At 39.3% G+C, this 16365-nt stretch overlaps 1 protein-coding gene across 1 annotated transcript in view; it reads left to right on the top strand.

The window, feature by feature from the left end:
- The window catches only part of Tbc1d5 (TBC1 domain family member 5), a 462126-nt gene that overhangs the window by 36841 nt on the left and 408920 nt on the right, over positions 1-16365 (top strand). The window lies entirely within an intron of this gene.

Consider the following 16365-nt stretch of genomic DNA (forward strand, 5'->3'; position numbering starts at 1 on the left):
TTTGCTGATTAATGATACAGTGTTTCATGTGTAAACAAAAATGGAACTTGTTAAACCTAACTCCACATTATTTTATGTCTCTCTAAAGGCAGGTCTGCATATTGTTTTAGAATAAATGGTGGAATTATTTGATTATAGTGGCAAGTCTGTTTTACCACCGGAATGCTTTTAGGAAAGTTTATGGAATTGAATTGCAACTTAGATTTGGATTCTTTTTTTTGTTTAAAGTCTTATTATGTGGGTATTTGGAAAGCAGCAGGGCTTTGCTTGAGTGACTTATGAATAGACAGTCGTGTGAGTGAACAAAGGCATGAGATGTGTGCAGCAGGGCCTTCATCCCCATCCTTACACTGAATGACTGTGTGCTTTACAGTCTCAACACTGGGATAGAAGCTGCGTTGTCTATCTCAAGTTGAGATGCTGTGACTATAGAGAGATTCTGTAACAGAACTGTCAATTTGCACATACATGCAAACTTCCTATTTTGAAGTATTGAATATGTTAATATTTAATTAAAATGTTCCAGTAATATCTTCTAATCTTGTCATGAAAAATGTTCTACAGTGATTTATGTAACATAGATTAGAAGTGACTTTTGTACTCTAGAGATAAAAATCTTGATACACTGTTAGATGTGAAATTCTATTTTGAAATGTTCTTGAGTATATTTGTGTGGTCTTTTGAAGAAAAAAATTGCTTTCTCTATTGCTGAATAAAGTATATATTATCAGTCATGATAGCCTACTGAGGGTACAGTACTATTATTCACACCTATTGATAGAATACTAACTGAATTATACAAGTGGGCATTCCTTTGATATTACACATGTATGTACCGTTACTCAAGCACAGGCATCTGGGAATTCCTTTTGGCAGTAAGATGATTTTGAGAGCTTGTGTTTTCAAAGAGATTAGTATAGCCTATTATAGGTAGTATTAATCAGTTATTACATATGCTGCACAGTGTTTATGTGTTTAACTTGGATTTCTTGGCTTTCCCAATGAAGTAGCCACGCTGATTGTAATCTTTTATTTTGAGGATGAGGCCTAGAGAGTTGGAAATGTTAAGTAACTTGCTCATTGTCATATAGCTGAAAGTAAGTGGACGGCTCTGGGATTAGGAATCATTTAGTTTGATCAAGGGGCCTTTCTATCTGGTTACAGTTTTATATTTGTAGATAGTATAATATAGTATTTAACCAGATTTCTCTACAGTTTAGAGGATTACTTGCTTACCCGTCTCTTACAGGTTTAGCTAGCTCAGTATATTCAGTTTCTGTTAGACTTACATTTCTCAAATAGCAGATCAATACGTGAACCACTTGGATTTTTCTGAGTGGTATTTTACAATTTGTATTGTTGAACAAAACTGCATTTCTGTATCTCTGAGATCTTGTGTATTTGCCTGGTAGACAACCAGTTCTAAGATCAGATCTTTGGCAGTTAAACTCAAGGCCATTCCCAAGGCTCTGTTTGTTCAAATATGACTTGTTCATAGGAGCAATATTTTTAGGACTAGATGCATAATTTAAAAAGAATGTCTGATGCTTAGGTTTCTCATACATGACCACAAACTATTAAATCAAACCTTAATATAGTGCCTAATACACAGATGTCTTTAACATGCTTATAACAGGACAAAGTAATCATTTTAGCTTCTAACACATCTACTTATATTTGAGACAGGGTCCCATTTTCTAGCTCAGGCTAGCCTGGAACTTGTTATGCTTTTCTTTCCACGCCTGAAGTGTTGGTATCAAAGACATACACCACCATGCCTTCTCCAATATGTCTTTTAAAGCTCATATAATTATCTAAAAGATTCTTGGGAGTCTCAGAGAGTAAGATAAGGTGTCAGTTTGTATGAGGCTGCTGAGAAAATTTTTCTTCAACTTTTATTTGCTACTTGAAAACAGGGTACTCTCCTTCCTGGATCCTAAATATTTATTCAAATTATGTCGTATCAAGAAATCATCCATAGTTTCATTAGTGACGTGAAATACTACCATTGCTATGATGGCTATAATTGTCTCCTTATGGTTAGGACAGTTTTGAAACTGTTACTTGTCAAGATAGAAGGTTGTATAGTGGAATCATCCTGGGTTCTTTTAACATCTGTCAAGAGGACTTTTACTTGACATACAATAAACTTGTTTTCTGGTATATATAAAACTAAATTTTATTAGGAGCCTGATTTTAAACTTGTCTTCTTATATAAATTAAACCACTTCCTATTATAGGTTCTGATAGCCTGTATATTGTCTGTTGAGCAGGACCTTCACTTGGTCTGCAATATTATTAAACTTGTTTATAAGAGTGTCTTTTATTCTCCTAATATAATTGTTATCCCAAAGCCTCACTGCTGAATGAGCTCACCCTTTCTAGTTCTTTCTCAACTCCCCTTGGCAGGCTCAACTCAGCTGTTCTGGCTCAATCTCCTCTCCAAGCTGTTTGATTCAATCGGGTTTCTCTCGTCTTCTCACTGAATTGCTTTGCTTGGCCTCAAATTAACTTGGGTAATCTGTCCTAATCTTCTAGTTCCTTCTTAGTCTTTGGCTGCAACGGCCTCTTCTGAGCTGCACTGAGCTGCATGAACAGCTGCATGAACTCATGCACAAACTCAGCTGTACTGCCCTGCATTCACTGTGCTGATTCCCATTGACTCAACTTCTTGCCAACCAAATCTCTCCCCCGGCTCTGCTCTTACATAGCTTCTCTTTCCGGTGCTGTTCTCCTGAGAGTTGGGCAAATTGTATCTCTGACTCGTTCTGTCAGTTCTTTTTCTGACTCATCACTTTGTCTGCCCTTCACTCTCAAGAATGGCTGCTTCCTTTTTCAAACTAATTTTACCTTAAATGTTTCTTCTAAAGGTACATTCCAGCCAGATCACACATATCTAGAAGGTCTTTAGATATGATCAGTGCAGCCATGTTGCTGGATTAAAATTCCTCTTTATTTGTTTTCTTATATAGATAACACTAGTTTTTATTGTGGACCATTATTTGTCTTTTGTTTGTTTTATATCAACCAATGTGGGTTGGTAGCTATGTCTTTTGAGAAAGGCTGATACTATATTGCTCTTGCAAACTATCATTTTTCTTTTACTTGTTAAATTATGCCTGATTAATAGGAAGTGATGTAATACTTTGTTATAGCCAAGTTTACGCATACTCTTTTTTTAATTTCTAATTCTTTACATACGAATATTTTGATCATAGTTTTTCCCTTTCCTTTAGTTTTCTTAGATCTTAGATCCCCACCTAGCTTCATGTTTTATCTGTCAAAACAAAACAACCAAGAAAATGAAACAAAACACAAAATAAAACCTACTAAATCATAATAGAAAAGTATACATAAAAACATGGAATTCATTTTTTATTGGTCAGCTGCTCCTTAACATGAGACCTGCCCTGGAGCGTGGTTGATATTCCCAGCGACACTCCATTGAAAAAACTCCTTTTCCCTCTCTGACCTCGTATTAATTACACATAGCCTTTTGGTTAGAGTTGGAACTTTGTGTCCACTTGTCTCCTTTGAATCTGTGCAGATCTTGTGTGTGCTGTCACAGTCTTTGAGCTCATGTGTGTATTAGTCCTGTGTTGTCTGAAGGAGGCTGTTTTCTTGGAATCATCTACCACTTCCGGCTTGTATACTATTTCTGCCTTTTCTTTCACATAGATCCCTGAGCCTTAAAGGGATGGGTTTCATAAAGACATCCCAATTAGGGCTGAGTGCTTAGAATTTATTTTCAAGGTGAAAGTACAAAAAAGGGTATTATGGGAACAGAAAGACAAGCAGGAAAAGTGGACCACAATAAAATGGACAGTTGTACATTTTTTCTTTAATGAAAAACTGCCATACTTTTGAGTTCTTTTTACCTAGTAAGTATGGTAATTGACAGCATATTTTACATTGTACTAAAAGCTAATTTGTTTAAACCTTCAGAATTTATAATTTTGTTGAATGATCCAGTGATCATATTATTTTTTCTTTAACAGCTGTGCTATGTGTCACATATGTTGATAAAGTTGGCAGTTTTGCCAAAACAGTTTTCAATACTATTTTTCTGAGTAAAGTGTTGTGTGAGAAAATAGAAATCTTTGAGAGTGTAGCTTAAATTTTCTCCTCTTCCCTTCCCCAACCCAGGTATAGTCTTTTTGTCTTTTTTCTTGAGTCAACTTACATTTTTAAGCCTCCAGTTAGAATCTAAAAACTTAATTTCTAGTTTCTGTTTAGATTATAGATGAGTTGGTATTTTTAACTAGGTAACTATAGAGGTATGCTTGTAGACTAAAAAACTGAACAATTCTTTTTAAAATTATTTATTTATTTATTTATTACACTCCAGATTTTATTCCCTCCATGGTCCACCCTCCAAATGTTCCACATCCCATATCTCCTTCCTATCCCCCTGTCTTCACGAGGATATCCCCCACCCCACACACCCCACCAGACCTCAAATTCCCTGAGGCCTCCAGTCTCTTGAGGGTTAGGTGTATCTTCTCTGACTGAGCCTAGACCCAGCAGTCTTCTGCTGTATGTGTTGCGAACCTCATATCAGCTGGTGTATGCTACCTGGTTGGTGAATAATTCTTTAGCAATGATTCTTATTCATTCGTGTGTATGATATTACATGAATTTTCTTTAGAAAGATTTATTTAAACCTAGTATCAAGTGAAAGAGGTGTTACTACACGCTCCCTCAGTTTTGTCACCTAATGGAACATTGCATGAAATAATAGTGTCTTTCTAATTATGATAATACGGCTATGTCTTGGATCCTTTATGACACGTAAATGTATGGCCAGAGAACTTGTTAAACAGAAGATTTCCTTAATATCCCATCCATTTTGTGGATAATATGTGAAGAAGTAATTTCAATCTCTGCACTGATGTTTTGTTTTGTTTGAAACAAAGTCAACACTGTGTAGCTTTGGGTCACCTGAAACTCACTATGTAGACCAGGCTGGCCTTGAACTCAGACCCCTTCCTCCTCCTGCCTCTCTAGTGCTGGGATACAAGGCATAGACCATCACACCCAGCCTGCTGCACTGATGCTTTAGGAGAACTCAGTTTTTCTTGTGCTGGAACTAGATTCTCTCTATGTAGCTGCAAGTTTGGTGTGTGACTGTTTATGTGACTTCTGGACTTTTTATTAAATTTATAGTTTATAAAATTAAAAAGAGGGGGTGTTATGTTCTGGGATTTCTTAGGGCACTTATTACAGATATATAAGAGTCTTTAATAATAAAAAATATGAGTCCCAAATGCAATTTTTAGGATTACTGTATTAGTATTTATGTTGCGCTTGGAAACAGGAAAAACTAAACACTGTGGGAACAAAAATATCAGGAATAAAACTATGCAAGTTAAATTCCATTAGTATGGTATGCTTACAGATATGTTGTATAATTTACTAGATCCTATATTCGACTTTAAATTGACTATCTACATAGAAGTTGGAGTATTAATGAGACCAATGTATACTTCCACATCATATTCTATCAGTGATGTAAGTCAAGGCAGGAACTCAAAGAGGGCAGGAAACTAGAGTGATGCAGAGGCCAAGGAAGGGAGCTGAATACTGGCTTGCTTCGCATAGTTTGCTCAGCCTGCTTTCTTTCTTTTTTCTTTCTTTCTTTCTTTCTTTCTTTCTTTCTTTCTTTCTTTCTTTCTTTCTTTCTTTCTTTCTCTCTCTCTCTCTCTCTCTCTCTCTCTTTCTTTCTTTCTTTCTTTTTTTGTTTTCTGAATGTTTATTCTCAATGTCTGCTCGTTTTTTTTCTTAAAAAATTTTTTTTAAATATTTTTTATTAAGTATTTTCCTGATTTACATTTCCAATGCTATCCCAAAAGTCCCCCATACCCCCCCCCCACTCCCCTAACCACCCACTCCCACTTTTTGGCCCTGCCGTTCCCCTGTACTGGGGCATATAAAGTTTGCAAGTCCAATGGGCCTCTCTTTCCAGTGATGGCCGACTAGGCCATCTTTTGATACATATGCAGCTAGAGTCAAGAGCTCCGGGGTACTAGTTAGTTCATAATGTTGTTCCACCTATAGGGTTGAAGATCCCTTTAGCTCTTTGGGTACTTTCTCTAGCTCCTCCATTGGGGGTCCTGTGATCCATCCACTAGCTGACTGTGAGCATCCACTTCTGTGTTTGCTAGGCCCCGGCATAGTCTCATAAGAGACAGCTATATCTGGGTCCTTTCAGCAAAATCTTCCTGGCATATGCAATGGTGTTAGCGTTTGGAGGCTGATTATGGGATTGATTCCTGGATATGGCAGTCTCTAGATGGTCCATCCTTTCGTCACAGCTCCAAACTTTGTCTCTGTAACTCCTTCCATGGGTGTTTAGTTCCCCATTCTAAGAAGGGGCAAAGTATCCACACTTCGTTCTTCGTTCTTCTTGAGTTTCATGTGTTTTGCAAATTGTAACTTATATCTTGGGTATTCTAAGTTTCTGGGCTAATATCCACTTATCAGTGAGTACATATCATGTGAGTTCTTTTGTGATTGGGTTACCTCACTCAGGATAATGCCCTCCAGGTCCATCCATTTGCCTAGGAATTTCATAAATTCATTCTTTTTAATATCTGAGTAGTACTCCATTGTGTAAATGTACCACATTTTTTGTATCCATTCCTCTGTTGAGGGGCATCTGGGTTCTTTCCAGCTTCTGGCTACTATAAATAAGGCTGCTATGAACATAGTGGAGCATGTTTCTTTCTTACTAGTTGGAACATCTTCTGGATATATGCCCAGGAGAGGTATTGCAGGATCCTCCGGTAGTACCATGTCCAATTTTCTGAGTAACTGCCAGACTGATTTCCAGAGTGGTTGTACAAGCTTGCAATTCCACCAACAATGGAGGAGTGTTCCTCTTTCTCCACATCCTCGCCAGCATCTGCTGTCACCTGAATTTTTGTCTTAGCCATTCTGACTGGCGTGAGATGGAATCTCAGGGTTGTTTTGATTTGCATTTCCCTGATGATTAAGGATGTTGAACATTTTTTTCAGGTGCCTCTCAGCCATTCGGTATTCCTCAGATGAGAATTCTTTGTTTAGCTCTGAACCCCATTTTTTAATGGGGTTATTTGATTTTTCTGGAGTCCACCTTCTTGAGTTCTTTATATATATTGGATATTAGTCCTCTATCTGATTTAGGATAGGTAAAGATCCTTTCCCAATCTGTTGGTGGCCTTTCTGACTGCTTCCACTTTGTGTGTGTGTGTGTGATAGATAATAAATCATTATCTATCATTTTAATAGGGTTTGAGAGCCTCTCTGGCTGACCAGAGCTACAGTTGTTATATCACAGTTTTTCCTGCCATCTGTCTTGCAAAGTACAGCTCTTTAAAGTTTTTGTTCTGTGTTTTCTGCAATCTTACCATGCATTGTTTTTTCCCCTTTTCTTTATGGTTAGGTACAGTAAACTTTTTTGTTGGTATTTCAGAGAGAGCTAAGTTGTTGCTAAGTGTTCCTCCTTTTTCTGAGGGTCCAGGGTGGAAACAGTGAAGTGAAATGCTTTGTGTGTTGGGGTTGAGTGCTAGCAAAACTTGCCAGCGCTGAGGGCTTCTCTCATCCTCTAATGTTCTTGCTGGGTTGGTGAGCAAGGACTTCTTATTCGTTGAAGGCCATGTGGACCTTGAGGTTTACCATCTGTTTCTGCAGGCAGATTTGTTTTCGTACCAGAAAATGAACTTAGCAAATGGTCAGTCAGAGCAATACAAGCTGCAGCATCAAAAGTAGAAGAGGGATATTGCTGTGAAAGTCAGAGGAGACAGCCTGGTCCTTAGTATAAGCCAAGATACCCTCAAGGGTATCCTCTGATGTCTATTTTACCACGTTCTTAGTGCCACTATACTTGCCAGCTTTGATGTCAAGTGGGATCTTGCCCTGAAAAGTGGAGATAGCCTTCTAGTTTATGACAGGTTTCCTATTCTCAACCTTGACTGTACTTTCCAACTTTTCATGGGTGCAATCATAGTGGAATGGGCAGATGGTGGAAGAGAGGTCAGTGACAGCAACAGAGTTGAAAATAGCCCTGGTAACCAATATGCCAAGTATTTCCACTCTGATCTTGACTATTGTATCTCAGACAAAGCTACTTCTCTAAAGATGACTATCACACAACTCCTCATGCTTTCAATATATTTTATTGGAGTACCTTTTATACTATATTATAACTTTATTGCTTTTTAAAGGAAGAACAGGAATATTTTATTAAAGTTTGTATAAAATAATAATGTTTAAATGAAGAAGAACATAAAATAGAGAAATGAGGTAGATAAGAGATAGCAGAAGTATCTTTAGTTATAAAGGTTCAATAATTTCTTATCTTATTTCTATTTCTGTTAGTATGTGATAGATTTAAAAATATAGTAGAGATATATTTGAACAAAATGTTAATTTTATTATCCTAGGGTAATTAAAGTAATGCTTTTATGTTGATGCTTAGTTACAGAAGTGTCAAGAGAGTTTGATTTTGAACTAGTGCTGTGATTTCAGTGTGTGCTTCCAAGTTCTGTGTTTTAAAACTTAATTCTTCATGTAGTAGTATTGGGAAATCAGGCCCGATGGTAGATCATGTCATGAGTGCTTTGCTTCCGTTAAGAGATTAATGACATTATGACAGAAGTGGGTCCTTTTAATGAGAAATGAATTCTTAAAGTCAATTTTGCCTTTTTCTTACCTTTCTTATTTTTCCTTTGTAACTAAGAAGAATTCTATCACCAGTGATAGTTCTTCTATCTTTTCCTTCTATTCTTCACTTCAGACTATTAGCCAAATGTATGCTCATTCACTATAAATTATCCATTCTCAGGTAATCTGTTAAAACATAGGAAATTGAATTAAGATTAACAACACTTTTTGATGTATTACATAAACTATAGAATATTGACAAAACCAGGTAAGAAATCTAGTAGGTGATATTATGAGTTAGAGTCAATAGAGCGAAGCTCTAGAAAGAGGAAAAGAGTGAAGATATCTTACATTAGCACAGTGCTCCAGTCATTGTTTGTAATAACACAGCATTTTTTTTAATCTTATGAAGACTTAGCATGTTTTCAGACTTAAGGAGAATATCTGAAATTTACAGTATATTGTCTTAAAAGATACTTGTCATCCACTTGAGTTGAGATATTACAATTTCCTGTGTAGTTGTTTCCTCTAGGTTGGACATTACCATTGCTGTCTTGAATCAGACCAGCTGTGATCACCTTTAAAAGATCCTTCAGATGGAATCTATTAATATTTCTTTATAGAGGGCAAAGGAGGTTCTTACTCCCTAGATCTTCAGAGGATCTTTAGGAGGATTCTCTCTCCAGGTTATGTCAGATGTGAGCAGTTGTCTGGTGTGGGGCCTCTGTGGTGTAGATGCTCATATAGGACCTGGGAGGCTCTTCAGTGGTGCAGCTTCTCATTAGTCTTTTAGGGTGCAGTTGACCTGCCTATTCTTTAGGGGACTTTCTGGTGGTGTAACTACTTTTGAATTATCTGTGCTTTTGTAAGTAACCTCAGTAAACATTGGTTCACCAAGCTGTTCTTGGCCTTTGATCTGTAGTTCCCTTTGGAGGTGAATAAATGGTTATTTGCATCTCTCCATAAAGAGCCCCATGATACCATTGAAGAACCCGTTGCCTCTTTTTGGAGGTTTACTTTAACAATTTTGTTAATTTGTATTGATTTAAATGGAATAGGAGGAAAAAATATATATATTTTTAATTTAAGCTGTTTATAGAAACAATGTAAGGTAAGTGGTATACCATATGCCTTGTTCCTCAAGGTAAAAAGGTTAGTAGAATATGAAATGTCTTGAAGTTGTTACTGATAAGTTATTGTTGGAAGGCCCAAATGAAGTCAGCTACTGTGATGGTTTGAATACAAATGGCCCTGTAGGCTCATGTTTGAACATTTAGTCCCCAGTTGGTAGAGCCAGTTGGGAAGGATTGGGAAGTGTGGCCTTGTTGGGGGAGGTGTGTTACTGGGCTTTAGGTTTCATGGTCCTTCCAGCGAGCCATTTAGCTCTGTCTGCTTCATGCTTGGAGATTCGGATGTAAGCTCTCAGTTACTGGTCCAGTGCTCGCCTGCCTGCTGCCTGCTGCCTGCTGTCTGCCTGCTGCCTGCTGCCTGCTGCCTGCTGCCTGCTGCCTGCTGCCTGCTGCCTGCCTGCCTGCCTGCTGCCTGCTGCCTGCCTGCCTGCCTGCTGCCTGCCTGCTGCCTGCTGCCTGCTGCCTGCCTGCCTGCTGCCTGCCTGCTGCCTGCCTGCCTGCCTGCCTGCCTGCCTGCCTGCCGCCTGCCTGCCTGCCTGCCTGCCTGCCTGCCTGCTGCCTGCCTGCCTGCTGCCTGCCTGCCTGCTGCCTGCCTGCTGCCTGCCTGCCTGCCTGCCTGCCTGCCTGCCTGCCGCCTGCCTGCCTGCCTGCCTGCCTGCCTGCCTGCTGCCTGCCTGCCTGCTGCCTGCCTGCTGCCTGCCTGCCTGCCTGCTGCCTGCCTGCTGCCTGCCTGCCTGCCTGCTGCCTGCCTGCTGCCTGCCTGCCTGCCACCCTGCCTGCCTGCTGCCTGCCTGCTGCCTGCCTGCTGCCTGCCTGCCTGCCTGCCTGCCTGCCTGCCTGCTGCCTGCCTGCCTGCCTGCCTGCCTGCTGCCTGCCTGCCTGCCTGCCTGCCTGCCTGCCTGCCTGCTGCCTGCCTGCTGCCTGCCACCCTGCCTGCCTGCTGCCTGCCACCCTGCTTGCCTGCTGCCTGCCTGCTGCCTGCCACCCTGCCTGCCTGCTGCCTGCCTGCCTGCCTGCCTGCCTGCTGCCTGCCTGCCTGCCTGCCTGCCTGCCTGCCTGCCTGCCTGCCTGCCTGCTGCCTGCCTGCTGCCTGCCACCCTGCCTGCCTGCTGCCTGCCACCCTGCTTGCCTGCTGCCTGCCTGCTGCCTGCCACCCTGCCTGCCTGCTGCCTGCCTGCTGCCTGCCTGCCTGCCTGCCTGCTGCCTGCCTGCCTGCCTGCCTGCTGCCTGCCTGCCTGCCTGCCTGCCTGCCTGCCTGCTGCCTGCCTGCCTGCCTGCCTGCTGCCTGCCTGCCTGCCTGCTGCCTGCCTGCCTGCTGCCTGCCTGTCTGCTGCCTGCCTGCCTGCTGCCTGCCTGCTGCCATGGTCTCTATCACAGTGGTCATGAATGCCAACCTCTGAAACTACAAGTGTGCAATTGCCCTGGTCATGGTACCCTATCACAGCCATAGCAAAGCAAATAAGACAGCTTCCATGTTGCAAGCTGCATCTTATCCTATTTATGTATTATATAATGATAATTTACTTAATAGTGTTATAAAGTTATTGAAGTGTTTTGTTGTTTGTTATTTGTTTTTGGGTTTTTTTTCTTTTTTCCTTGCAATGATATTTGTATAACTGAAGCAATTTTAAGGATTCTTTTTTCTGCCACCATATATTTTGATTTAAATTTAATATTAGTATTTCTCAAGATATCATTAGCTATATATAGTAATTTTTAAAATTGGGCTAATTGTATTCTTTCTTGATTCCCGTGTCCTTCATTAAGGACTTTAGTAAAGTTATTTTTTGAGTATAACAAATCTTTTTTTTTTTTTTTTTACTTTTATGCCCTCTCTGTCATTCCGTAGCTCAAGTTCCCCATCTTGTTTTTTAAACTCTGTTTTCCATTGCCTCTATTAAGTTGCACTGAGCCCAGTGTATACAAGAACCTTCACGAGAGACTAAAGGCCTTATTTTACTGTAATTATTTTACTGTATAAACTTTAAAATGTCTCTAAAGCAATGTTGCTTAACATGTGTGATTACTTCCTTGTTTTAAGTTCATGTAGTTCGAGCTGATAGAACTCAAGCGTACTCTAGCATACTTACAAATGAATCACAGTACTACATAGTGCACTTGTGAGAGAAAGGTCAATGTAACTTGGATGTGCTTTTCTTTTCTCTTAAGAGAATAAGCTAGTAAATCTTTAAGTCACATAGCTGCTACTTTGTGCTAGTTTTTGTGACAATTATCAGTGGTTCTGATATTTTTTCATGGTGACAAAAAGTATTTTGAAATTCTTGTATGGAGATGCAATTTTTACTGGAAAGCATCTTATGTGTATTTAGCTATAGCTGCTATTTGCCATGGCTGGTAAAGAATCGGGATTGGGGTAGGTTATAGGGAAAGGTGGAAATGATAGTACTTGTGTATGGAATTCTCAAAAACATAAAATAATTAGATAAATGGCGTAGTCAAATTCAGATAATTACAGAAAGCTCAATATCCTTATTCTGTTGGATTTTTAAATGTTTCATTATATATCTAAAATCTTACTTGTGGGTTTGTTTGTTTTCTTAAATAAATAGATGTTTGGTATTTGTAAGAAGAAAGTTGAAAAGAATATGCTAATGAAGTAATAGATCTGTTCAAATTGTTAGAGTCGTGGATTTGGGAGTTGGAACCACTTTTAAAAACGTTTTCACTGTTCTGTAATATTTCACTCTGTGATAATATTTTTGCATTTATTCTTTTAACTGTTGTTGAACCCCTAGAATCTTTTCGATATAGATGTCTACACAAATATTTGGGGTATCTGCAAGGCTCCATATTTTGAGCATAAAGGTCAACATGGCATATGAATGAGAATATCTTTCCAAAGCTTACATGCTTGCACACTGTTCCACAGTTGGTGGTACTGTTTGTTGCCGTACTTTAGGTGCATGGAGTATGTAGGCCCTTGGAGGTGGGCACTGTGAATTTAAAGACTCCTGTCATTTCCACTTTGCTCTCTTGCTTTTGTCTTACTGTTCACAGTGTGAGCTCTTAGCATCCTTCTCCAGCCACTATGCCTGCCTTTTGCCTCTGTTCTGCAGTTTTGGAACTCTAACCCTTTAGAACTGTTAAGACCAAATAGGCTCCTGTATAAGTTGCTTTGGTCCTGGTATTTTATTATAGCAAGAGTAAACTGTTAGTAAAATTCCTGGCTCTTCATATAAAATCTTTAATTTAAAATATTTTAAGAAAGATGTGTTTGAAATACATTGTATCTGATACTTACGGTTTTGCTTTATTTTAGTCTAGGGGAGACTAACCTGTATGCTATTGGTTTATTTAACAGATGTTTCTGTTACCTTCCAGGGTTCTTGTTTAGGTTCATTTTCTCTGCCAATTAAATAGGTAAAGGGCAGGAAAACAATCCCAGCAAGAAGCAGCAGATAATAGGTTTTATTAAGGGAGAAGAACAATACATATCCACTTGCACACATACTATTGGGCAAGGCCTTTAGAACAAGACGCCCTGAAAAACAGAGAGATGACAAATCCGCTTTTCTCTTGGAGGACTGGGCTTCAACTGTTTTGTGGGCTGGGATGAATCCTCGTCCCCTAAACTAGAGTTGGTCAGTTTTGAGATGCTGATAGGCCCACAGCTTGTTGTAAATATGCCTGGTTCTAGGCTTAAACTTACCTGACTATTGTGGGCCTGTCAGCCTGAAAGGAACCCCCTCTTAGCAGTAGAAAAAGCCCTCTGGACCTTCTTATCATTAGGAGGTCAGAGAAGCTGGAAGTACATGTATATTCTCTGGGGCCTTTTCCTATTTGTCTGCCTGCTAGAAATCTAACGTTTGCTTCCTCACTTGGTCTGTGCATAAGTAAGACATAAATTTGCTTATTGTTAAGGGTATGATATTGTTCCCAGGTAATTTTGTGCTCTAAGGTAACAACAATGAAATCATTATTGAAAATGTATGCTTTTTGTACATTTTTGAAAAAAATAATGGCATGTCAGCCAAATATTAAACTGTTACTGTTTTTATTCTTTCATTGAGGATTTCTTACAGAAATTAGAAGAAAAGATTAGATATATGCATACATTTTGGCTCTTTCTCCTCTATCAGTGGTTTCAGGAAGCTGGAAATGTTTATGCTATGTAATAAGCACATGCTGCCCTAACCCTGAAATACAGTGTGTGCCCAGGCGGCCTTTGTCTTCTAATCACACATGCTGGCGGACACTCATCAAGACTAGCAGGCTCACAGAAAATGGGATTTAGGATGTGACTTTGTTCTCTGTCTGTCTGTGTCTGTCTGTCTCTGTCTCTTTCTTACTAATAAACACCTTTTAATAGCCTTAAAAGATTTGGGGGGGGGGTGCTTTTTTGACTTTTACACTTATTTTCTCTTTCAAGTTTACTGGAATTTGTAATTTTCTCACAAATGTATTTAAAATAACCACTAAGATACTTCCAAAATATTCTTATCTTGTATAGTAAGTTTAGTTTGTGTGAGATTTTCTTGTATGTGCCAGTTTTAATTTTTTGTTCTTTCTCTTTGAGGATAGCAATGAATCTTTTCTTAAAGTTGTGTGAGTTCTGGCCTGTCCTCAGTTACAGTCAGTTATGAGTTTCGAGTCTCCCTTTGGTCAGGTGCACATGAACCCACTCGTTCCTTTCTTCCTCCTGCTAAGCTCTGTATTTTTCCCCATTCACTTCGTTTATTACATGAGCACTCCCAAACCTCACTAGATCTGCACTGTGCCACTTGGTAGACATTTGTATTTACCTATGGACAGATAATCCAATATTTGGGAAATATTGCTATTGTGTTTTATTCCACTGAACCTATCAGAGTTATAATGTGGTTTGTATGCAAAGGAAATAATTAATGATTGGAAACTAGAGAGCTGTTAAATTATTTATTCTGGCCCTGAGGAAGCTGAGAAGCAGACTGATGGCTGATGTCACTTGTGGTAGTGCTGGTTGTCATTCTGATTATTTTACGTGGTTTTCTGATACACTGTAGCACCAGCTAGCTATCTGCACACCCTCCCCAGAGCTGCTGCACCACAGCTTAGTTAGCCTGGTATCAAAGGCAAATTCACTTTCACACTTTCAAGGAGGTTTATTTCGGCTGGACAGGAGACTAGGACTCTTTTTAAGTCAGACGTTTGTTTGTTTTAGTTAGGGTTTTCTGATTCTTCATTCTCTCTGTTGTTTGGTACTGTGTAGTGAAAAGATGAAAAGGGCTTTTTTTTTTTTTTTTTTGGTTTTGTTTTGGCCTTGATATACGTTAGCCAGAAAAGACTATCTTTGTCTTAAATTAAGTACTTGAAGAGTTGAGCGTCTTTATTTTTCTCCGGCTAACTAAAAACTCCTTTAAAGGAAATGATTAGTGTGCTAAAGGTCAGATTCTCTTTTTGTGATGTCAACGACTTGTCCATGTAGCCACAGCTACTGCTTGACAAGGCTGTCCCCGTTTTTGGCTTTATGGCTGAGGTTTATAAGTAAGCAGTAGTCTGAAAATTACATTTCTGCACTTATTCTGACTCAGCTGTTGAGAGGCAGAAAACTGTTGGTAAGAAAGCATAAGCCTTCCTGGTCTGTTTGGACTGGTCAAGGGATAGCCCTACTCTAAAACTCATTTGAAATTAAATAATGAGCAGCAGATAATGTTCATGCCTTGTGACTAGAATGAGCTCTTCTGCTGCTGTCAAAGTTTATTCTTACTCAAGTCCAGATCTTGAAGTTTGTTCCTGCCTGTTACTAGTAACTTGCTTTTAATAGAGATTTCTAACTTTAGTTTAAAAATAAGGGATAGTTGAGTATTGTTATGACTATATACAAAGCAGTAATGTTGGAAGTGGTCCTGTATGCAGCATGTTTTGACTTACTGACTTGCTTCTCTTCATCAAACATTTATTAAACTTGCGTGCCAGTGCTCTGTGTAACAGCCTTTTAAAGAGGGGAGTGTGCCTTGTGCTGTTGAGCATTTGCAAGGATTCATTGATTTTATACGCCAACTCAGTATTGCCATCTATGTTGTTACTCCTCTTCTTTACAAAGAGCCTTATTAAGTGATAAGGCAGTTAATAGGGAATTGGTTTTGTGGTTTCCTGGTGTTTTCACTGTCCTGAATCTATAGAAGGGGATGTTATATTAAATCTTAAGAAGTTTATGAATTGCAATCCAAGTAGTTTAGTATTAACTATCATTTATGGATGTGATACTGTATACACTGTTTTACTTCCTCCTCTTCCTTCTCCTCCCCCTTTTCCTCCTCAGCCTCCTATCTCACCCTCCTCTACCACCTCCTTCTCTTCCTCCTTCTTTTCCTTTTTTCCTCCTCTTCCTCCTCCTTTAAAAAAGAAAACAAACAAACGTCCCGTAGTCCTGGCTGACGGACCTGGAGTTCACTTTGTAGAGCAGGCTGTTCTTGAACTCTGCCAGCCTCGGCCTCAGGACGACTGAGATCGAATGCATGCACCGCCATGACTTGTTGTATTGTTTTATTTTTAAAGCTTGAACAATGAGTGATTATTATCTTCTTTTCGCCATGATGAAGAAATGAAGCTTAAATAGGTCAAATGAATTTCCTGGGATTATGCAGTTTGA

The sequence above is a fragment of the Mus caroli genome, unplaced genomic scaffold, assembly GCF_978045245.1.
Source record: "Mus caroli unplaced genomic scaffold, Mus_caroli_1 scaffold_18, whole genome shotgun sequence".
Lineage (NCBI taxonomy): Eukaryota > Metazoa > Chordata > Mammalia > Rodentia > Muridae > Mus > Mus caroli.